This window comes from Bombina bombina, chromosome 1, assembly GCF_027579735.1.
Source record: "Bombina bombina isolate aBomBom1 chromosome 1, aBomBom1.pri, whole genome shotgun sequence".
Taxonomy (NCBI): domain Eukaryota; kingdom Metazoa; phylum Chordata; class Amphibia; order Anura; family Bombinatoridae; genus Bombina; species Bombina bombina.
This window is the reverse complement of record NC_069499.1, coordinates 1174244848-1174269342: the sequence shown is the minus strand read 5'-3', so window position 1 is coordinate 1174269342 and position 24495 is coordinate 1174244848. Positions and strand designations below refer to the sequence as shown.

Here is a 24495-nt window from a genome sequence, read left to right as displayed (position 1 = left end):
AAAATGTCGGCGTTCCAGATGTGGCGTCATTTTTGGCGCCAAAAGCATTTAGGCGCCAAATAATGTGGGCGTCTGATTTGGCGCTAAAAAATATGGGCGTCGCTTTTGTCTCCACATTATTTTAGTCTCATTTTTTCATTGCTTCTGGTTGCTAGAAGCTTGTTCTTTGGCATTTTTTCCCATTCCTGAAACTGTCATTTAAGGAATTTGATCAATTTTGCTTTATATGTTGTTTTTTTGTCTTACATATTGCAAGATGTCTCACGTTGCATCTGATTCAGAAGATACTACAGGAAAATCGCTGTCTAGTGCTGGAGCTACCAAGCTAAGTGTATCTGCTATAATTTTTGGTATCTGTTTCTCCAGCTGTTGTTTGTATTGCATGTCATGACAAACTTATTAATGCAGATAAAATTTCCTTTAGTACTGTTACATTACCTGTTGCTGTTCCGTCAACATCTAATTTTCAGAGTGTTCCTGATAAACATAAGAGATTTTATTTTTTTAAATCCATTAAGAAGGCTATGTCTGTTATTTCTCCTTCTAGTTTACATAAAAGTCTTTTAAAACTTCTCTTTTTTCAGATGAATTTTTAAATGAACATGATCATTCTGATACTGATAAATCTTTGTATTTGTTCAAGATGGAATTTATTCGTTCTTTATTTAAAGAAGTATTAATTGCATTAGAAATAGAGGATTCTGGTCCTCTTGATACTAAATCTAAACGTTTAAATAAGGTTTTTAAATCTCCTGTAGTTATTCCAGAAGTGTTTAATCTCCCTGATGCTATTTCTGAAGTAATTTCCAGGGAATGGAATAATTTGGGTAATTCTTTTACTCCTTCTAAACGTTTAAGCAATTATATCCTGTGCCATCTGACAGATTAGAGTTTTTTTGGGACAAAATCCCTAAGGTTATGGGGCTGTCTCTACTCCTGCTAAATGTACTACTATTCCTACGGCAGATAGTACTTTATTTAAGGGAAATTGAATCCTTTCTAAGAAAAGCTTACTTATGTTCAGGTAATCTTCTTAGACCTGCTATATTTTTAGCGGATGTTGCTGCAGCTTCAACTTTTTGGTTAGAAGCTTTAGCGCAACAAGTAACAGATCATAATTTTATAGCATTATTATTATTCTATAACATGCTAATAATTTTATTGGTGATACCATCTTTTGATATCATTAGAGTTGATGTCAGGTATATGTCTCTAGCTATTTTAGCTAGAAAAGCTTTATGGATTAAACTTGGAATGCTGATATGTCTTCTAAGTCAACTTTGCTTTCCCTTTCTTTCCAGGGTATTAAATTATTATTTCAATTGTTTCTGGAAGGAAGGGAACTTTTTTACCAAAGGATAAAAAATCTAAGGTAAATTTAGGTCTAATCTTTTTTGTTCCTTTCCTCACAACAAGGAACAAAAGCCTGATCCTTCATCCTCAGGAGCGGTATCAGTTTGGAAACTATTTCCAGTTTGGAATATATCCAAGCCTTATAGAAATCTATAGCCAGCTCCTAAGTACCCATGAAGGTGCGGCCCTTATTCCAGCTCAGCTGGTATGGGGCAGATTACGTTTTCTTCAAAGAAATTTGGATCAATTCCGTTCTCAATCTCTGGTTTCAGAACATTGTTTCAGAAAGGTACAGAATTGGCTTCAGTTAAGGCCTCCTGCTAAGAGATTTTTTTCTTTCCCGTGTCCCAGTTAACACAGCAAAGGCTCAGCATTTCTGAAATGTGTTTCAGATCTAGAGTTGGTTGGAGTAATTATGCCAGTTCCAGTTCTGGAACAGGGGCTGGGGTTTTATTTTATCTCTTCATTGTACCAAGAAGGTCAATTCCTTCAGACCAGTTCCGGATCTATCAATATTGAATCGTTATGTAAGGATACCAACATTCAAGATGGTTACTGTAGGACTATCCTGTTTTTTGTTTAGCAAGGGCATTATATGTCTACAATAGATTTACAGGATGTGTATCTGCATATTCCGATTCATCCAGATCACTTTTAGTGTCTGAGATTCTCTTTTTAGACAAGCATTACCAGTTTTTTTGGCTCTACCGTTTGGCCTAGCCTCAGTTCCAAGAATTTTTTTCAAAGGTTCTCGGTGCCCTTCTTTCTGTAATCAGAGAACAGGGTTTTGGTATTTCCTTATTTGGACGATATCTTGGTATTTGCTCAGTCTTCTCATTTTCGAAGAATCTCATACGTATCGACTTGTGTTGTTTCTTCAAGTTCATGGTTGGAGGTTCAATTTACTAATCAGTTCATTGATTCCTCAGACAAGGGTAACCTTTTTAGGTTTCTAGATAGATTCAGTGTCTATGACTCTGTCCTTGTCAGACAAGAGAAGTTTAACATTGATATCAGCTTGTCAAAACCTTCAGTCACAATCATTCCCTTTGGTAGCCTTGTGCATGGAAATTTTAGGTCTTAGGACTGCCGCATCAGATGCGATCTCCTTTGCTCGTTTTCACATGCGACCTCTTCAGCTCTGTATGCTGAACCAATGGTGCAGGGATTACTCAAAGATATCTCAATTAATATCTTTAAACCGATTATACGACACTCTCTGACATGGTGGACAGATCACCATCGTTTAGTTCAGGGGGATTCTTGTTCTTCCGACCTGGACTATAATCTCATCAGATGCAAGTCTTACAGGTTGGGGAGCTGTGTGGGGGTATCTGACGGCACAAGGGGTTTGGGAATCTCAGGAGGTGAGATTTCCGATCAGTATTTTGGAACTCCGTGCAATTTTCAGAGCTTTTCAGTCTTGGCCTCTTCTGAAGAGAGAGTTGTTCATTTGTTTTCAGATAGACAATGTCACAACTGTGGCATACATCAATCATCAAGGAGGGACTCACAGTCCTCTGGTTATGAAAGAAGTACCTCGAATTTTGGTTTGGGCGGAATCCAGCTCCTGTCTAATCTCTGCGGTTCATATCCCAGGTATGGACAATTGGAAAGCGGATTATCTCAGTCGCCAAACGTTGCACCTGGGCGAATGGTCTCTTCACCCAGAGGTATTTCCTCAGATTGTTCAAATGTGGGAACTCCCAGAAATAGATCTGATGGCTTCTCATCTAAACAAGAAACTTCCCTGGTATCTGTCCGGATCCCGGGATCCTCGGGCGGAGGCAGTGGATGCATTATTTCTTCCTTACAAGTGTCATCCTGCCTATATCTTTCCGCCTCTAGTTCTTCTTCCAAGGGTATTCTCCAATATTCTAAAGGAATGCTCGTTTGTTCTGCTGGTAGCTCCAGCATGGCCTCACAGGTTTTGGTATGCGGATCTTGTCCGGATGGCCTCTTGCCAACCGTGGACTCTTCCGTTAAGACCAGTCTTTCTGTCTCAAAACCTTAACTTTAAGGTATGGAGTTTGAACGCTTGATTCTTAGTCAAAGAGGTTTCTCTGACTCTGTGATTGATACTATGTGACAGGCTCGTAAATCTGTATCTAGAGAGATATATTATAGAGTCTGGAAGACTTATATTTCTTAGTGTCTTTCTCATCTTTTTTCTTGGCATTCTTTTTGAATACCGAGAATTTTACAGTTTCTTCAGGATGGTTTAGATAAAGGTTTGTCCGCAAGTTCCTTGAAAGACAAATCTCTGCTCTTTCTGTTCTTTTTCACAGAAGGTTTGCTAATCTTCCTGATATTTATTGTTTTGTACAACCTTTGGTTCGTATAAAACCTGTCATTAAGTCAATTTCTCCTCCTTGGAGTTTGAATTTGGTTCTGGGGGCTCTTCAAGCTCTTCCTTTTGAACCCATGCATTCTTTGGTCATTATATTACTTTCTTGGAAAGTTTTGTTTCTTTTGGCCATCTCTTCTGCCAGAAGAGTCTCTGAATTATCTACTCTTTTTTGTGAGTCTCCTTTTCTGATTTTGCATCAGGATAAGGCGGTGCTGCGAACTTCTTTTGAATTTTTTACCTAAGGTTGTGAATTCTAACAACATTAGTAGAGAAATTGTGGTTCCTTCATTATGTCCTGATCCTATGAATTCTAAGGAGAAATCATTGCATTCTTTGGATGCTGTTAGAGCTTTGTAATATTATGTTGAAGCTACTAAGTCTTTCCGAAAGACTTCTAGTCTATTTGTCATCTTTTCCGGTTCTAGAAAAGGCCAGAAAGCTTCTGCCATTTCTTTGGCATCTTGGTTGAAATCTTTATTTCATCATGCCTATGTTGAGTCGGGTAACACTCCGCCTCAAAGGATTACAGCTCATTCTACTAGGTCAGTTTCTACTTCCTGGGCGTTTAGGAATGAAGCTTCGGTTGATCAGATTTGCAAAGCAGCAACTTGGTCCTCTTTGCATAATTTTACTAAATTCTACCATTTTGTTGTGTTTTCTTCTTTTGAAGCAGTTTTTGGTAGAAACGTACTTCAGGCAGTGTTTTCAGTTTGAATCTTCTGCTTATGTTTTTTCATTAAAATTTTATTCTGGGTGTGGATTATTTTCAGCAGGAATTGGCTGTCTTTATTTTATCCCTCCCTCTCTAGTGACTCTTGCGTGGAAAGATCCACATCTTGGGTAATCATTATCCCATACGTCACTAGCTCATGGACTCTTGCTAATTACATGAAAGAAAACATAATTTATGTAAGAACTTACCTGATAAATTCATTTCTTTCATATTAGCAAGAGTCCATGAGGCCCGCCCTTTTTTGTGGTGGTTTTGATTTTTTTGTATAAAGCACAATTATTCCAATTCCTTATTTTATATGCTTTCGCACTTTTTTCTTATCACCCCACTTCTTGGCTATTCGTTAAACTGAATTGTGGGTGTGGTGAGGGGTGTATTTATAGGCATTTTAAGGTTTGGGAAACTTTGCCCCTCCTGGTAGGAATGTATATCCCATACGTCACTAGCTCATGGACTCTTGCTAATATGAAGAAATGAATTTATCAGGTAAGTTCTTACATAAATTATGTTTTTGTAACTTGACTAGGTTTGATTAAAGATTATTAGTAGGATTAAGGTAGTAAAACATTTAAAGGTCTATTATCCCTAGGCAGCAAATATATGGAGGTCCCTTGTATGTTAGGGACTAATTATACTTGGGGCAATCATGTAGCAGGTTATCTGCATTGCGCAGTGAATTTCTTGTGCTGCCCCTTGATCTCGAACAACCAATTGAGCAAGAGCAGGGCATGTCAATCACTCTGAAGGAACAAGTGGCAGGGTGATTGATCTCGCCACTTCTGAGATTAGAGATTAACATATCTGCAGATTGGAAATGTTTTTAGAACTGAACACATTGTTTTCTGCCATTGTATTTCAGTGGCCAAACTCTTCTTACCATTTGCCTTATTTGCAGGAGCCAATCCAGGCTTGGCGCAGTCATTTTGTTAACAATCCCTGGACTGTTTTGAAGTTCTTTATCTGATCTCCTCTGCTGAAGTCTATTAGGGACAGAAATATGGCAGGGTTTGATTTGTGAAATCTTCAATATCTCAGAATTGGAAAGTTCTTACAGTTAAATTACAGGTAAAGAGGATTAATAAATAATGAGAGTATACTACAAAGTTGTTTTGCTGCACATAATTAAAGGGACAGTCTAGGCCAAAATAAACTTTCATGATTCAGATAGAGCATGTAATTTTAAACAATTTTCCAATTTACTTTTATCACTAATTTTGCTTTGTTCTCTTGGTATTCTTAGTTGAAAGCTTAACCTAGGTGGTTCATATGCTAATTTCTTAGACCTTGAAGTCCACCTCTTTCAGATTGCATTTTAACAGTTTTTCACCACAAGAGGGTGTTAGTTCACGTATTTCATATAGATAACACTGTGCTCGTGCACGAGAAGTTATCTGGGAGCAGGCACTGATTGGCTAGACTGTAGGTCTGTCAAAAGAACTGAAAAAAGGGGCAGTTTGCAGAGGCTTAGATACAAGATAATCACAGAGGTTAAAAGTATATTATTATAAATGTGTTAGTTATGCAAAACTGGGAAATGGGTAATAAAGGGATTATCTATCTTTTAAAACAATAAAAATTCTGGTGTAGACTGTCCCTTTAAACATTTTGTATTACAACCTCAAAGTGTTTCATATCCCTTGAGGTAAATCATAAAACAGATTTCTAGCTATCAATGATAATCATTTGTTTGAAAACTCTACCTTCAAGTCATGCATTACAGTAATCATTATTAAAAACCTGCAAGATATAGAAAGGCCCAGGGACAAACATTAGGTCAGATTCATTGTGAGTTTGTTAAACACATTTATTCCCCTCATATAACCCAGGAAGATCTAGAAATAAAAGCACAGCCAAAAAAAACAAGCTATTAAGAGTCCAGCAACAACTGCAAAAGGGTAAACAAGTTTAATACTCTATAGGAGTCATGAGGCAAATAGTTCATTAGCTAATAAAAAAATGCATATCAAGGGCTTACAAAAAAAGTAAAGAGTGTTAAATTGCTTGTTACGAAAGAAATAGTGGAAAAATAATATTCACATCTATAATACAGTGACTGCTAAAGGGGAGTTCCCATGTAAACTATTAGAGACGACTAAAATATTTATCACTTTTTCACAACTAAAATATTACCAATAATTCAGGCAACTGACCCCACTTTTGTGAATATTGCTGTCTGATATTGTTAATTAATGGCAATGTAAATCTATATGACATACCATTTTTTGCCATGTTTGCCACAGCTTATTAAATATATTATTGGAATCAGTTTGCCTAGAAAAACCTTTTGAAGCCATTTCTTCATATGCAGAAAAGGTTCAGCTTTTGTACATCCGCAGACAGGTAAAAAATATCAGATCTCAGTATACTTTACATTTAATACTGAATATGCTTTTATTTGTTGAAATGCCCTTATGGTTTGAGATATGTTGGGGAGACGACTCGTAGGGTACCGGAAAGAATAACAAAACACAAAATCCAATTTGAGAAGGAATAATAAGTCACCAGTAGCTTAACATTTTATACAAGCAGGCCATAATGTTAGTCAGCTCAGGTTTCAGATAATAGAACATCTTTCCCCTTTTAGGCATGGGGGTGATAGAGAGCAATATCTTAAACAAAGAAAGTCCTTTTGGATTTTTTATCTAAAAACTTTAACACCAATGGGGATGAATAAGGAATACGATCCTATTCTATGGGTGCTACTTTATGCCTATTTTCTATCTCTCTTTGACCTAGTTAGTATGTATAAGATGCCAAACTTTTCATATTTATGTTACACACTATTTTTGATAAGAGCTGCAGCAGATGAAGTTTTACTCCTGAGCTTATGTCAGGAAACTCAGTCAGTCATTCGCTACACCATCGATTTCTGTACTGTAGCAGCAGAAACAGACTGTAATATTGGTGCCTTGAAAGCTGCCTTTCTTAAAGGGTTAAACAGAAGGATTGAAGATGAGCTGATTTATCCTGAGATTTCTGATTCACTGGAAGGCTTCATTAAGCTATGCATTCAATTGGACACCTGTTTCCCAGAGAGGCAAAACGAGAGAGAAAGAGCATGGAAGTATAATAGGGCGATTTATGAAAAAAACAGAGACGGCACTCTCTAGGCTTATGCCTCTATTGTGGGCTTAAGGGACATCTCCTGGGAACATGTCCAACTAGGGGCTAGATTACGTTTGGATCACTATTGTGCTCATATTAAAAGTTGAAAGTAAAAAGTTAGCGTTCAAACGAAAACCCAACGCGCCCAAAAAAATTAATTTGGAATATTGCGAGAGCATAAAATGTATTCTCCCATAGACTTCAATGAAGCACGCAAACTGCAAAAAAAACAAAAACTAATACCCATACTCTCACGCTAATCCGATTGTGTTTATTGAAGTGTGCTATATTAAATTGCAGCATGGGGATACCCAGCTTTTTAAAATAATTGCATGGTCGTACATAGAAAGTATAGCTAAGCTCATCTGGGCATATTAAAAAATATATTATGGGGGGCGTGTCCGGGCGAAGATCCAAGATGGTCGACAAACTGAGAGCTCTGTAAAGCCAGTTTACAATCCGCCTTGTAACTTGGATATCTATCAGCCATCCGGTGCTAAAGTGTACCTAAATATCTTTCAACTACTGTGCCAAGCTGGAATATCTAATTTTTGAACAGAGCAGGGCTTCTTAGACCGGACCGTTGAGGTCTGTTGGCGGCTCTCGTGGAGAGAGATCTCAGCAGCACCCCCCGGGGGAACCGGGTTAGCAGAGCAGATTAACTATCTCTGTACAACAACCAATCTAAAAATCCTGCAGAGAATTTGTCTTTGACCATGGAGGAGGACCTTCACACCAAATTGCAAGCTTTATTTGCGGAGTCTGAGAAGCAAATCAACAAAAGATTTGATCGTCTCATGGAGATAATTGGAACGCAAAAGGAATGCACAGAACCGGAGAGGGAGGCTATACCGAGCGCCGGAGATGTTCACATCCGTTATGACTTACCTAGCATGAAGCAGCAAAAAGTTGGTGCCGTCGAGTTAATTCCGGAAGAAGCGGGTGGATCACTGGTCCCACGGGTCCGGGACGCCCCAATAACGGGGATCTGTATGAAAGCTGGCAGAGAGTCCCCTATCAATGCATGGTCTACGGCAGAATCAGCCGTTGCCTACCTTGTTAGAGACAGCCGAACTGAGGTGACTGGTGGGGTCGGGGTGGGGAGAGCGTCCGGCTCCCTTACGTGCGGCCCTGCTGGTGTGCAAAAGCTGCAGATGGACTGTCGCTATGCAGCTGCCTACACAATCTCAGCCATGTACTTTCACCGACGCATGCTGGAGGACTTGTGGCTGGCCTCTGTTGTAGCCTACCATCTAAAGGAACTGGGACTCTGTGGACTCTTCAGGGCTGGAGTCGGCTAGCGGAGGAGGCATGTTCACTTTGCTGGCGGGCTAGGGAACAGGCTTGCATCTGAGTATTTGCCGATACCATGCACTCACATTTTTACTACGGCCTGGTCTAAGTCAGCACATCTTACCGGCTGTGGAGGGTTAGTAGAGAACAGTTGAGACTTGGGACTGTATTTTTGGCTCTGAGCTGTAATCATTGATTATTTACAGGTCTGCTGGTTTGCTAGTATGGCGGTTATGCCCTTTGCTTTATATATTTTGTAAAAAACGCTATGAAGGCCCAAAAGCCTGATGTCTGTTTTTGCAGCCTATATTTGCTTAGAGCTACTCCCATTTATGTTGCCTCATCCACTGTTCAGTAATGAGGAAGATCTCTCAACACGGGACATTATTCATATAGCCTATATTTTGCAGCTGGTGTCTATGTGAGATTGATTACACCTCCTCCTACTAACATTTTACTAGCAAATAAGTATTGCTGTTAAGTATTTACAGGTACTGGTACATAAGCCCATAGATACCTCCTCATCTACCCCTTACTTAAAATGATTACTTGGACACTTTTTTTTTTTTTCTTTTTTTTTTCTTTTCTTTCTCTCAATGGGGGCACAGTTTAGTCTAACTTCTATATATTCTAAGGGGATCCTTGTTTCTCATTTGTATGTTAATATTTATTCCGGGCCCAAGAGTTGTACGTGTATATGTGTACATACCATGAATAAGTACTTAAAATGTATGCTGTACTAAATTATATATGGAGGCACAAAAGTGACCTATATAGCTTATATTATGTAACTTTACCAGAGTGAGTCCAAAAGGGGCCCTGTAAATACTCCCCCTACTCTTTACCCCCTGCTTATACTCAAGGGGGGCCATAAACCTTTTGTTGGGGTACGTCTAATTTGTATATATAGCTTGGGGGACTAGTTATTCAATTGTAAAAACGCATGAGTATGGGTACTGGTGGGCTTATTTGGAAGGGGTCCAAGAGTGGACCTCCTAGCACTTCCCCTAATCTTTACCCCTGGTTTATATTTAGAACCTGTGGCCCAAGGGGGATCATTACCTTTTCGGTGGGGTATGTCCAATTTATACATGTTTGTGTATTTTAGGGGGTTATTTTACTGTATTCAATTGTAAAAAGTATCTTGCTTCAACATTGGGTCCATGAGGGGCCCTGTTAACATCCCCCCAATCCCCACACCTCACCTATACCTAACATTTGTGGTCCCAGAGTGGCCACTAACTTTTAGTTGGGGTGAACCTTATATCTAATTTCCTTTTCTCCCACTTAATATGGTGACCTTAGTTGTACAAATAGTTTTTATTTTCCATGTAAATTCCTCAAAGGATAGATCTGTACAGCATTGTGTATCATACTTTTAATATGTTTTCTTCTGAGTTCAATGGTGGCCTATACCACCGATAGTAATGTTTATATAGAATTCACTAATAGGTTGGGCCCTAGAGGGCCCCTGTAACTTTACCCCCTACATTTTCCACAGTACTTATTTTTAAGATCTATGGCCCGAAAGTGGCCGTTAATTCTCAACTGAGGTATGTCTCATTCATACTTTAGCATATTTTAGGGGGAGTGTATGACAAAAGATATAACACCTATAGTGTTAATATTCTTGTTAAAATGTTTTATGTTCTGATGTGCATACTATGGACACGTGAAGGCCCACTTTTCCTTACTCAGAATTTTCACATGAAAGACAGGCCGTAAGACTACCATTTGCAAACGTATTTCTTTCATGTAATTAACAAGAGTCCATGAGCTAGTGACGTATGGGATATACATTCCTACCAGGAGGGGCAAAGTTTCCCAAACCTTAAAATGCCTATAAATACACCCCTCACCACACCCACAATTCAGTTTTACAAACTTTGCCTCCCATGGAGGTGGTGAAGTAAGTTTGTGCTAGATTCTACGTTGATATACGCTTCGCAGCAGGCTGAAGCCCGGTTTTCCTCTCAGAGTGCAGTGAATGTCAGAGGGATGTGAAGAGAGTATTGCCTATTTGAATACAATGGTCTTCCTCTAGGGGATCATTTTCATAGGTTCTCTGTTATCGGTCGTAGAGATTTCTTCTCCTACCTCCCTTTTCAGATCGACGATATACTCTTATATACCATTACCTCTACTGATTCTCGTTTCAGTACTGGTTTGGCTATCTACTATATATAGATGAGTGTCTTAGGGTAAGTAAGTCTTATTTTATTTATGACACTCTAAGCTATGGTTGGGCACTTTATATGTAAAGTTCTAAATATATGTTTTAAACTGATATTTGCCATGATTCAGGATATTCAGTATTCCTTCTTTCAGACTGTCAGTTTCATTTTTTTGGGAAAATGCTTATGAATTAATATTTTTTCTTACCTTAAAAATATTCAAATTGACTTTTTTCCTTGCGGGCTGTTAGGCTCGCAAGGTCAGAAAATGCTTTCATTTATTGCGTCATTTTTTGCGCGAACATTTTTGGCGCAAATTTTTTGTCATTTCCAGCGCCATAGTTGACGCCGGAAGTTTGTTCATGGTTGCGTCATTTTTTGATGGATGTGTGTTACAGACGTTTTTTTGCGCCAAAAAATGTGGGCGTCATACTTGGCGCAAAAAAATGTGGGTGTTGTACTTAGCGCCACTTTTTTTCACATTATTTAAGTCTCATTTTTTTTGTTGCTTCTGGTTACTAGAGGCTTGTTTGTTTTGCATTTTTTTCCCATTCCTGGAACTGTCATTTAAGGAATTTGATAATTTTGCTTTATATGTTGTTTTTTTCTATTACATATTGCAAGATATTTCAAACACTGTTCCTGTATCAAGAAATGCTGAGGGATTCCTGTTGACTGATATCAGTCCTACCAAAGCTAAGTTCATTTATTTTAATGTTATGAATGTTTATCTTTAGCTATGGTTTGTAATAAGTTATCATGATAAACTTTTACATGCAGAATCCATTAGTATTTATGCTTTATATATTGCTATTCTTTTTACATCTTATGTACAAGATATACTTAGAAATTTATAAGAATATTTTTCTGATTCTATTTTAAAGGCTTTGTCTGACATCCTGCCTTCTAATAAAATTTTTAGGTCTTTTTCAAACTTCTTTTTTAGTTGATGAAGTTTCAAATGACCAACAATATAATGAATTATCCTTCTCTGATGGTGTTTTTTCTCATTCAGAATTTTTTCTTCATCAGATATTGACGCTAACAAATCTACTTTTTTATTTTTTAATAGAGTATATTTGTTCTTTGTTCAAAAGGTGTTGATTATTTTTGGATATTGAAGTAACTAGTTCTTTTTATTTTAAAGACTAGCTAACATTTAAATTCTGCTTATTTATCTTCTGTGGTTTCTTCAGAGGTTTTTTTCCAGTTCCTGATACTAGGGAATGGAATAGGCTGAGAATTTTCTTTTATTACTTCTTTAAGGTTTTTAAATTGTATTATTTGCCGGCAGTTTGTTTTCATTTTTGAGGAAAGATTCCCCAAGTTAATAGGGCTATCTCTACTCCTGCTAAATATACTATTATTCCTATAGCAAATAGTATTTATTTTTTTTCCTTCAGATGGTTGTATCTTATTTAAGGAAAATTATTTTCATGTACTTTTCTTAGACCTGTAATTTATTTGGCTGATGTTGCAATTGCTTCATCTTTCTGGTTGGATACTTTAAGATCAAGTATCGGATTATGATTTGTTTAGCATTGTTAAAAGGACAAAATCTACTACTCATTTGAAGTTCAGACTTTGTGCTATTGCATTGTCTTGTTATCTTGCATTTGTTGATTGTGCAAGTCCAGTGTGTTGACTGGTCCTTTAAATTGATTAACATGCTAATAATTTCATTTGTGTTGTCATTTTATTAAATATTTTCGCAAATGAGGTTTAATCTATGTCTTTAGCTATTTTAGCTAGAAGAACTTTGTGATTTCAATCTTGGAATGCTAATTTGATTTCTAAAATCCATATTTCTTTTTTTCCAAGATAATCAATTATTTGGTTCATAATTTGATTCAATTCTTTAACTGTTACTCTGGGCTTCAAGATTGAGTTCTAAGACTAAAACTTTAAGCTTATATTCGTTTTCTGTTCTTACTAAGGAACGGAATCCTGAATTCTTCCCCAAGTAACATGTTTATAATTGGAAGTTTTTTTCTTCATTCTATTAAGCCTTTTAAAAGTTCAAAGTCAGATCCCCAAATTTGCATGTAGGTGCGGTTCTTATTCCAGCTTGGCTGGTAAGGGACAGGTTAAGACTTTTTTTAAATTGGTTTGGTTCTATTCGGTCCAAACTTCTTAGACTTTGGGTACAGAATAGGATTCAGAGTAAAACCGTCTGTGAGAAGTCTTTTTTCTCTATCATATTCCAGCTATTCCAGTAAGACTAACACTTTCCTGAAGTGTGTTTCAGACCTATATGTTTTGGGTACTGGTGAAGTGCGGCTGGTCACCCGTTGGGGCTCAAGCGCTGCTCAGACCTGGAGTTTTCTGGGGTATTTATTCCTTTTTCATTTTAGGAACTGGGTTTTGGGGTTTTATTCAAGACTATTCATTGTTCCAAAGATAGAAAATCTTTTTGAATTGTCATATAAGTGTACCATCTTTTAGAATGGTGTTTATATTGTCTATTCTGCCTTTTTGGTCAGTGATGGCATTATTTGTTTACAATAGATACAATAGATGCATATCTTCATTTTCTGTTTTCATTCAGATTATTTTTATTTTCTGAGATTCTCTTTTTTTGACAAGCATTACCTAATTTGTTGCTTTTTTTTCTGGTCTAGCGACAGCTCTAAGAATCTTTTCAAGGTTCTCAGTGTTCCTTATTTGGACGGTATCGTGGTACTGGCTCAGTCTTTTCGTTCTGCGTAATCTCATACGATTCAACTTTGTTGTTTCTTCAAGACATGGTTAGAGGATCTTTTTATCAAAAGCTCCTTGATTCCTCACACAAGGGTCACCTTTTTTAGGTTTCCAGATAGATTGTGTCAATGTTTTTGTCTCTAACAGACAAGTGACAAGTTTATTGGGTTCCGTTTGTCGGAACCTTCAGTCTCTATTATTTCCTTCAAGTTGCTATATATGCATGGAAGTTTTAGGTTTCATGGCTGCAGCATTGGATTTGATTCCCTTTGCTCATTTCATAGGAAACCTTTCCAGTTTTTTATGCTGAATAATGGTGCAGGGATTCTAGGATATCACTTTTTATATCTTTGAATCCTAATGTTTAACTATCTTTGATTCGGTGGTTAAGATCACCATCATTTAGTTCTACAGGTCTCTTCGGTTCTTTCAACCTGGACCATGATCTCTACAGATGCGAGTCTTTTAGGTTGGGAGGCTGTCTGAGGATCTCTGTCAGCACAAGGGGTTTGGAAATCTCAGGAGGCGAGATTACCATTTGATATTTTGGAACTCCGTGCATTCTCAGAGTTCTTCAGTTTGGTTTCTTTTTGAAGAAGAGACGTTTATTGTTTTTTCAGACAGACAATGTCACATCTGTGGCGTATGTCAATCATCAGGGTGGGACTATCAGTCCTTAGGCTGTGACAGAAGTATCTCGGATATTTGCTTGGGCTAAATCCAGCTCCTATCTAATTTCTGTGGTTTTTTTCCCAGGTATAGACAATTGGGAAGCGGATTATCTCTGTTAATCAAGCTTTACTTCCAGGAGAATGGTCTCTTTACCCAGATATGTTTTTCAATTTTTCAGATGTGAGGGCTTCCTGAAATAGATCTGATGGCATCTCATCTAAACAAGGAACTTCCCAGGGGCCTATTCAGGTCCGGGGATCCTCAGGTGGAAGTAGTGTATGCATTGACACTTCCTTAGAATTATCAATCTGCCTATATTTTTTCATCTGTGGTTCTGCTTTTAAGAGTGATTTTCAAAATCGTCAGTGAGCAATCTTTGGTGTGGCTGGTGGCTCCAGCATGGCCACACAGGTTTTGGTATATGGTTCTTGTTCGGATGTCCAGTTGCCAATCTTGGTTACTTCCATTAAGTCCAGAACTTATATCTTAACATTCGTTTTTTTCATCAGGAATTCAAATTATTAATTTGATGGTTTGAAAATTTAACGCTTAGTACTTAGTCATAGAAGTTTCTCTGACTCAGTGATTAATACTATGTTGCAGGCTCGTAAATCTGTGTATAGTAGGATTTATTATCGAGTTTGGAAGATTTACATCTCATGATGCTCTTCTTATGAATTCTCTTGGCATTCTTTTAGAATTCCTAGGATTTTATAGTTTCTTCATAAGGTTTTGTCTGCATGTTCCTTGAAAGGACAAATCTCTGCTTTTTCTGTGCTGTTTCACAGTAAGAATTGCTAAATCTTTCTGATATTCATTGTTTTGTTCAGGCTTTGGTTCATATCAAACCTGTCATTAAGCCAATTTCTCCTCCTTGGAGTCTTAATTTGGTTCTGAAGGCTTTACAGGCTCTTCTGTTTGAGCATATGCTTTCTTTGGACATTAATTACTTTCATGGAAAGTATTGTTCTTTTTAGACATCTCTTCAGCTAGAACAGTTTTTGAATTATCTGTTCTTTCTTGTGAATCTCCTTTTTCTGATTTTTCATCAGGATAAGGTGGTTTTTGCTGTCCTCATTTCAATTTTTACCTAAAGTTGTGAATTCTAACAACATTAGTAGAGGAATTATTGTCCCTTCCTTGTGTCCTAATCCTAAGAATTCTTTGGTAAGATTCTTATATTCTTTGGATGTGGTAAGAGTTTTGAAATATTATGTTGAAGCTCCTCAGATTTCAGACAGACTTCTAGTCTATTTGTTATATTTTCTGGTTTTAGGAAAGGTCAGAAGGCTTCTGCCATTTCTTTGGCATCTTGGTTAAAACTTTTGATTCATCATGCTTATTTGGAGTCGGGTTAATCCCCGCCTCAGAGGATTACGGCTCATTCTACTAGGCCAGTTTCTACTTCCTGGACTTTTAAGAATGAAGCTTCTGTTGATCAGATTTGCAAAGCAATGACTTGATCTTCTTTGCATACTTTTACTAAATTCTACCATTTTGATGTTTTCTCTTCTTCAGAAGCAGTTTTTGGTAGAATAGTACTTCAGGCAGCTGTTTCAGTCTGATTCTTCTGCTTATAATTTCAGTTTTTTTATTATAAAAATTGAAACTTTTGATTTGGGTAGTGGATTAATTTTTCAGCGGAATTGGCTGTCTTTATTTTATCCCTCCCTCTCTAGTGACTCTTGCGTGGAAGTTCCACATCTTGGGTATCTGCTATCCCATACGTCACTAGCTCATGGACTCTTGCTAATTACATGAAAGAAAACATAATTTATGTAAGAACTTACCTGATAAATTCATTTCTTTCATATTAGCAAGAGTCCATGAGGCCCACCCTTTTTTGTGGTGGTTATGATTTTTTTGTATAAAGCACAATTATTCCAATTCCTTATTTTTGATGCTTTTGCTCCTTTCTTATCACCCCACTTCTTGGCTATTCGTTAAACTAAATTGTTGGTGTGGTGAGGGGTGTATTTATAGGCATTTTAAGGTTTGGGAAACTTTGCCCCTCCTGGTAGGAATGTATATCCCATACGTCACTAGCTCATGGACTCTTGCTAATATGAAAGAAATGAATTTATCAGGTAAGTTCTTACATAAATTATGTTTTTCTGTTGTCCAAATGAAAATGTATATGTGTAAAAAGAGGTGCCGCTCATGGTTTGATATATCCCCTACTGTTTGGGATCCAATACTGCTTATGGTCTCTAGGACATGCCGCCAGTATTGGATTATTGAAAATTGATGTATGTTGACAGGTGTGTTGCCATGACAACTGTAAAAGTTTGTTTTGTATGCCATTGCTACCTCAATAAAAACTATTTGAAAAAAAAATATATATATATATATTATGTCAAGTAATACATTTTTGATTGTTTTTTATTTTGGCTTATTGTATCCACATTGTGGGAATAGCATGCACTTGTGTTGGTCTTTTTTAATGATTTTATAATGTCCAGTATTTTTTTAATTAAAAGTTATGTTTTAATGATGTACCACCGTCTCCTATGTTTTAATTATATTAGAGTTTGATTGTACATACCCCTGTATTCTATAAGTGTGCTACTGTATGCCTCTTTTCTGTCTCTCTCCTAGTTATTATATTTTTACTGGCATAAGCACTGCCCTTCTGCATACACTCAGGCTTGTGGCATTAGGGAATTATTACTGTGGGGTTCTGCTTACCTACGTTGCCAGGATTTATTCCAGGAATTTCCTCTCTTCAGTTATATGCTAATTTCTAAGCCGTTGAACTGCCTCTTATCTCAGTGCATTTTGAACGTTTTTCACAGTTAAACACTGTTAGTTCATGTGTGTCTTATAGATAATATTTAAATAACTCCACGGGAGTGAGCACAGAGTTAGCACTGATTAGCTAAAATGCATGTCTGTCAAAAGAAATGAGATAAGGGCAGCTTGCAGCGGCTTAGAAACAAGGTAATTGCAGAAGTAAAAACTGTATTAATAATATGTGTTAGTTATACAAAATTTGAGAATAGGTAATAAAGGGATTATCTATCTTTTTAAACTATAACAATTTGATAGTAGCCTGTCCCTTTAAGGTGGAATGCTATTATATCAGGGAATAAAAGTAAAATAATTGACAAAGGTAATGTAATGCATATCAATTATATAAGTTTGAAAAACTATACCCATTTAACTATTGTAGTAGGCTGAGATATATACTGATGATTATTTTCTGCATTGAGATATGTTTAAAGTAGGATGAGCATGTCTAATGATTGTACTATCATGTAAAATAAGACGAATAACGCAAAATGGCTTCCCTTTAAAGGGATACTAACCCCTCATTTTTTTCTTTCATGATTCAGATAGAGCATGCAATTTTAAGCAACTTTTTAATTTACTCCTATTATCAATTTTTCTTTGTTCTCATGTTATCTTGATTTGAAAAAGCAGTAATAAAAGGTTAGGAGCCGGCCCATTTTTTAGTTCAGCACCTTGGTAGAGCTTGCTGATTGGTTTGCTACATTTAGCCACAAATCAGCAAGTGCTACCCATGTGCTGAACAAAAAATGGTCTGGCTCTAAAGCTTACAGTACTGCTTTTTCAAATCAAGATAGCATAAGAACAAAGAAAAATTGATAATAGGAGTAAATTAGAAAGATGCTTAAAATCTCATGCTCTATCTGAATCATGAAATAAAAAAAATGGGTTTAGTATCCCTTTAAGTTTAATGTTTCTGAGAACTGATGTTTATCAATATAGAGACTTGGGGCTCCATGTACTAACCGGCGGGTGGACAGCTTCTCAACTTGCAAAGCTGTCCGCCCGCCTTTGTTACACACGGGCAGTGGATCTGTTGATCCGCTTGCTCGTATGTATCATTAAACACTCATCGGAGTGTGTAATGCCCGTCCCTTCATTCACACACGACCAATCGCGCGACTGAAGGGGCTGTCAAGCACTGAGAGCAAACTCTCAGTGATTTTCCCTCGCCACCTCAGAGGTGGTGTAGGGGGTAAGAAGCAGCGGTCTAATGACTGCTGCGTCTTACATTGCGGGAAGCAGGCTCACATATGCAAACCTGCCCCGCAAGGGCTCCAGAGCAGCTGTTGCTGCTTCATACATGGAGCCCTTGAACTCTACCTCATTTCAAGGTTGTAATGAAAATGCCATGATAGTTGGTCTACATTAAAGGCACCTGTGATATGTAAGTAGAGATACTTGAACTTACTGATGTAAATTCAAGAAGTGTCAACTTTCCTTTACTACTGAAAAACATGTTTTTGTTGTTGTTTTTATAAAGTTAAGCACATTATTAGAATTACAAAGGAAAAGCATACACTCAGACAGCACTCCTAGGTCAAGTTGCAAGTTAGTTGCAAATAACAATCACTTAGTTGCTAATCCAAGGTTGGAATGCGGGAATAGGAATAGACACTAAATTAAAATATAACTTTTATTGGGTTTAATAATTAAAATAGGAAAAATCATTAAAACCACACTTAAGTACCGACTGTAGTTTGCAGAAATTTAATAACCGATTTTTAGTTCAATTAAGCAGTCATGCCTGCTTGCGTGCAAGCCTGATGTACCTATCTATCGTAGTACATAACATATAAATTACAAGTAGTAGTGATAGGTGTGACTTGACACTCTATATGAGTAAATGTGTGAGAGAGTAGAGTAAAAAGTATGTCCACGTTTATTTAGACAGGTAGTTAGACCATAACTGATTGAATGTTGTCAAAGATTCAAGTTGTGATTGTAAATATAAGATGAGCTAGATAGACTGACGTTGTGATAGCACACAATATTGTAACTCGATGTACATAAACTTCTCCTAGATATTCGTGTGATTAACCTCAATATTGGAAAAGTTGATATAACTATAGGAGAGAGGTTGTGCTAAACTCACAAACGTTACATGTACTTAGTAATAACCCTTGTATTCAAGGTTCGTTATAGAGAAACCTGTTCTTGTTAATATTAGTCAATGAGTTGTCTGACTTTTAGTAGTACCCTGATCAACTGGTTCACTATATTGGGTATATTAAGTATTCAGTGTATACCATATGATGTTAGTATACACAGAATTAGGGGTAGCTGTTTTCTACTATAATATAGTGAGTCACACTATTGGGTATATGCCAGTTGGTTATACGTAGTAAGTGTAGTATCAGGTCTACCTCTAAACACTAACAGAATAATGTTTGTTACTATGACAACATAATCATAATCAGTGATCCACTTAAATTAAACGATCCTATAATCTCGTGTTGAGTATTGTATGTTATCCACACTTGTTTGATGTGCACAAGATAGGTAGATTAAATGTATGCACATCTAATGTACAAGATTATAAAGACACGTATTGCCCTGCGTGTACAAAGATATGATAGTCACTTGACACAGTGCTGCCAGGAACCAACTATTAGCCACAAATTGGTATGTGGTGGTTCTAAAACCCTATATCTTATTCATAATATCATCCCAAATAGTCGTTTGTATTAAGATCACTCACTCATGTTTGATTTCATACAGTCATAGCTTGTAGCGTGTATAGCTGTTGCTAAGCGATGTGAGTTAAATTACGGCGAGATCAGTACAGATTACTAATGTCGCCCGGATGTAAAAGATATAGGCAGAGGTTAGCTAGGTACATGTATGCCCTTGGTAGTTAATATATTGTAGTAACTATGAGAGTAGATTTATTATAAAGTTATGATTAGAAGCTTGCCACGTATTTATCTTAGCGTTGTAACATTCACAGGTTCACTTGTTATATTTGTATCTGGCTTTGTATTACGGTTAATTCACCATGTATTATTTAGCCGGTATGCCTATATTTCTTTCATGTAATTAGCAAGAGTCCATGAGCTAGTGACGTATGGGATATACATTCCTACCAGGAGGGGCAAAGTTTCCCAAACCTCAAAATGCCTATAAATACACCCCTCTCCACACCCACAATTCAGTTTTACAAACTTTGCCTCCGATGGAGGTGGTGAAGTAAGTTTGTGCTAGATTCTACGTTGATATGCGCTCCGCAGCAAGTTGGAGCCCGGTTTTCCTCTCAGCGTGCAGTGAATGTCAGAGGGATGTGAGGAGAGTATTGCCTATTTGAATGCAGTGATCTCCTTCTACGGGGTCTATTTCATAGGTTCTCTGTTATCGGTCGTAGAGATTCATCTCTTACCTCCCTTTTCAGATCGACGATATACTCTTATATATACCATTACCTCTGCTGATTCTCGTTTCAGTACTGGTTTGGCTTTCTACAAACATGTAGATGAGTGTCCTGGGGTAAGTAAATCTTATTTTCTGTGACACTCTAAGCTATGGTTGGGCACTTTGTTTATAAAGTTCTAAATATATGTATTCAAACATTTATTTGCCTTGACTCAGAATGTTCAACTTTCCTTATTTTCAGACAGTCAGTTTCATATTTGGGATAATGCATTTGATTTAATCATTTTTTCTTACCTTCAAAAATTTGACTCTTCCCTGTGGGCTGTTAGGCTCGCGGGGGCTGAAAATGCTTCATTTTATTGCGTCATTCTTGGCGCGGACTTTTTTGGCGCAAAAAATTTGTTTCCGTTTCCGGCGTCATACGTGTCGCCGGAAGTTGCGTCATTTTTTGACGTTATTTTGCGCCAAAAATGTCAGCGTTCCGGATGTGGCGTCATTTTGGCGCCAAAAAGCATTTAGGCGCCAAATAATGTGGGCGTCTTATTGGCGCGAAAAATATGGGCGTCGCTTTTGTCTCCACATTATTTAAGTCTCATTTTTTATTACTTCTGGTTGCTAGAAGCTTGTTCTTTGGCATTTTTTCCCATTCCTGAAACTGTCATTTAAGGAATTTGATCAATTTTGCTTTATATATATGTTGTTTTTTCTCTTACATATTGCAAGATGTCTCACGTTGCATCTGAGTCAGAAGATACTACAGGAAAATCGCTGTCTAGTGCTGGATCTACCAAAGCTAAGTGTATCTGCTGTAAACTTTTGGTAGCTATTCCTCCAGCTGTTGTTTGTATTGATTGTCATGACAAACTTGTTAAAGCAGATAATATTTCCTTTAGTAAAGTACCATTGCCTGTTGCAGTTCCTTCAACATCTAAGGTGCAGAATGTTCCTGATAATATAAGAGATTTTGTTTCTGAATCCATAAAGAAGGCTATGTCTGTTATTTCTCCTTCTAGTAAACGTAAAAAATCTTTTAAAACTTCTCTCCCTACAGATGAATTTTTAAATGAACATCATCATTCTGATTCTGATGACTCTTCTGGTTCAGAGGATTCTGTCTCAGAGGTTGATGCTGATAAATCTTCATATTTATTTAAAATGGAATTTATTCGTTCTTTACTTAAAGAAGTACTAATTGCTTTAGAAATAGAGGATTCTGGTCCTCTTGATACTAATTCTAAACGTTTGGATAAGGTATTTAAAGCTCCTGTGGTTATTCCAGAAGTTTTTCCTGTTCCTAATGCTATTTCTGCAGTAATTTCAGGAAAATTGAATCCTTTCTAAGAAAAGCTTATCTGTGTTCAGGTAATCTTCTTAGACCTGCTATATCTTTGGCTGATGTTGCTGCAGCTTCAACTTTCTGGTTGGAAACTTTAGCGCAACAAGTAACACATCATGATTCTCATGATATTATTATTCTTCTACAGCATGCTAATAATTTTATCTGTGATGCCATTTTTGATATTATCAGAGTTGATGTCAGGTTTATGTCTCTAGCTATTTTAGCTAGAAGAGCTTTATGGCTTAAAACTTGGAATGCTGATATGGCTTCTAAATCAACTTTACTTTCCATTTCTTTCCAGGGTAACAAATTATTTGGTTCTCAGTTGGATTCCATTATTTCAACTGTTACTGGTGGGAAAGGAACTTTTTTACCACAGGATAAAAAATCTAAAGGTAAAAGCAGGGCTAATAATCGTTTTCGTTCCTTTCGTTTCAACAAAGAACAAAAGCCTGATCCTTCATCCTCAGGAGCAGTTTCAGTTTGGAAACCATCTCCAGTCTGGAATAAATCCAAGCCAGCTAGAAAGGCAAAGCCTGCTTCTAAGTCCACATGAAGGTGCGGCCCTCATTCCCGCTCAGCTGGTAGGGGGCAGGTTACATTTTTTCAAGGAAATTTGGATCAATTCTGTTCACAATCTTTGGATTCAGAGCATTGTTTCAGAAGGGTACAGAATTGGTTTCAAGATGAGACCTCCTGCAAAGAGATTTTTTCTTTCCCGTGTCCCAGTAAATCCAGTAAAAGCTCAAGCATTTCTGAAATGTGTTTCAGATCTAGAGTTGACTGGAGTAATTATGCCAGTTCCAGTTCCGGAACAGGGGATGGGGTTTTATTCAAATCTCTTCATTGTACCAAAGAAGGAGAATTCCTTCAGACCAGTTCTGGATCTAAAATTATTGAATCGTTATGTAAGAATACCAACGTTCAAGATGGTAACTATAAGGACTATCTTGCCTTTTGTTCAGCAAGGGAATTATATGTCCACAATAGATTTACAGGATGCATATCTGCATATTCCGATTCATCCAGATCATTATCAGTTCCTGAGATTCTCTTTTCTGGACAAGCATTACCAGTTTGTGGCTCTGCCGTTTGGCCTAGCTACAGCTCCAAGAATTTTTACAAAGGTTCTCGGTGCCCTTCTGTCTGTAATCAGAGAACAGGGTATTGTGGTATTTCCTTATTTGGACGATATCTTGGTACTTGCTCAGTCTTTACATTTAGCAGAATCTCATACGAATCGACTTGTGTTGTTTCTTCAAGATCATGGTTGGAGGATCAATTTACCAAAAAGTTCTTTGATTCCTCAGACAAGGGTAACCTTTCTGGGTTTCCAGATGCATTCAGTGTCCATGACTCTGTCTTTAACAGACAAGAGACGTCTAAAATTGATTGCAGCTTGTCGAAACCTTCAGTCACAATCATTCCCTTCGGTAGCCTTATGCATGGAAATTCTAGGTCTTATGACTGCTGCATTGGACGCGATCCCCTTTGCTCGTTTTCACATGCGACCTCTTCAGCTCTGTATGCTGAAGCAATGGTGCAAGGATTACACGAAGATATCTCAATTAATATCTTTAAAACCGATTGTTCGACACTCTCTAACATGGTGGACAGATCACCATCGTTTAATTCATGGGGCTTCTTTTGTGCTTCCGACCTGGACTGTAATTTCAACAGATGCAAGTCTCACAGGTTGGGGAGCTGTGTGGGGATCTCTGACGGCACAAGGAGTTTGGGAATCTCAGGAGGTGAGATTACCGATCAATATTTTGGAACTCCGTGCAATTTTCAGAGCTCTTCAGTTTTGGCCTCTTCTGAAGAGAGAATCGTTCATTTGTTTTCAAACAGACAATGTCACAACTGTGGCATACATCAATCATCAAGGAGGGACTCACAGTCCTCTGGCTATGAAAGAAGTATCTCGAATTTTGGTTTGGGCGGAATCCAGCTCCTGTCTAATCTCTGCTGTTCATATCCCAGGTATAGACAATTGGGAAGCGGATTATCTCAGTCGCCAAACGTTGCATCCGGGCGAATGGTCTCTTCACCCAGAGGTATTTCTTCAGATTGTTCAAATGTGGGAACTTCCAGAAATAGATCTGATGGCGTCCCATCTAAACAAGAAACTTCCCAGGTATCTGTCCAGATCCCGGGATCCTCAGGCGGAGGCAGTGGATGCATTATCACTTCCTTGGAATTATCATCCTGCCTATATCTTTCCGCCTCTAGTTCTTCTTCCAAGAGTAATCTCCAAGATTCTGAAGGAATGCTCGTTTGTTCTGCTGGTAGCTCCGGCATGGCCTCACAGGTTTTGGTATGCGGATCTTGTCCGGATGGCCTCTTGCCAACCGTGGACTCTTCCGTTAAGACCAGACCTTCTGTCACAAGGTCCTTTTTTCCATCAGGATCTGAAATCCTTAAATTTAAAGGTATGGAGATTGAACGCTTGATTCTTGGTCAAAGAGGTTTCTCTGACTCTGTGATTAATACTATGTTACAGGCTCGTAAATCTGTATCTCGAGAGATATATTATAGAGTCTGGAAGACTTATATTTCTTGGTGTCTTTCTCATCATTTTTCTTGGCATTCTTTTAGAATACCGAGAATTTTACAG

At 37.6% G+C, this 24495-nt stretch overlaps 1 protein-coding gene across 6 annotated transcripts in view; it reads left to right on the top strand.

The window, feature by feature from the left end:
• Window positions 1-24495, top strand: part of SCN4A (sodium voltage-gated channel alpha subunit 4) — a 360773-nt gene that overhangs the window by 66217 nt on the left and 270061 nt on the right. Inside the window, exon 1 of one of the 6 annotated variants that reach the window (XM_053699729.1) lies at window positions 5366-5501. The exons of the other annotated variants lie outside the window; for them this stretch is intronic. The gene's annotated coding sequence lies outside the window, so the exon portion shown is untranslated. Of the gene's footprint in view, window positions 1-5365; window positions 5502-24495 lie in introns of those variants that run through there. 6 annotated transcript variants of the gene reach the window in all.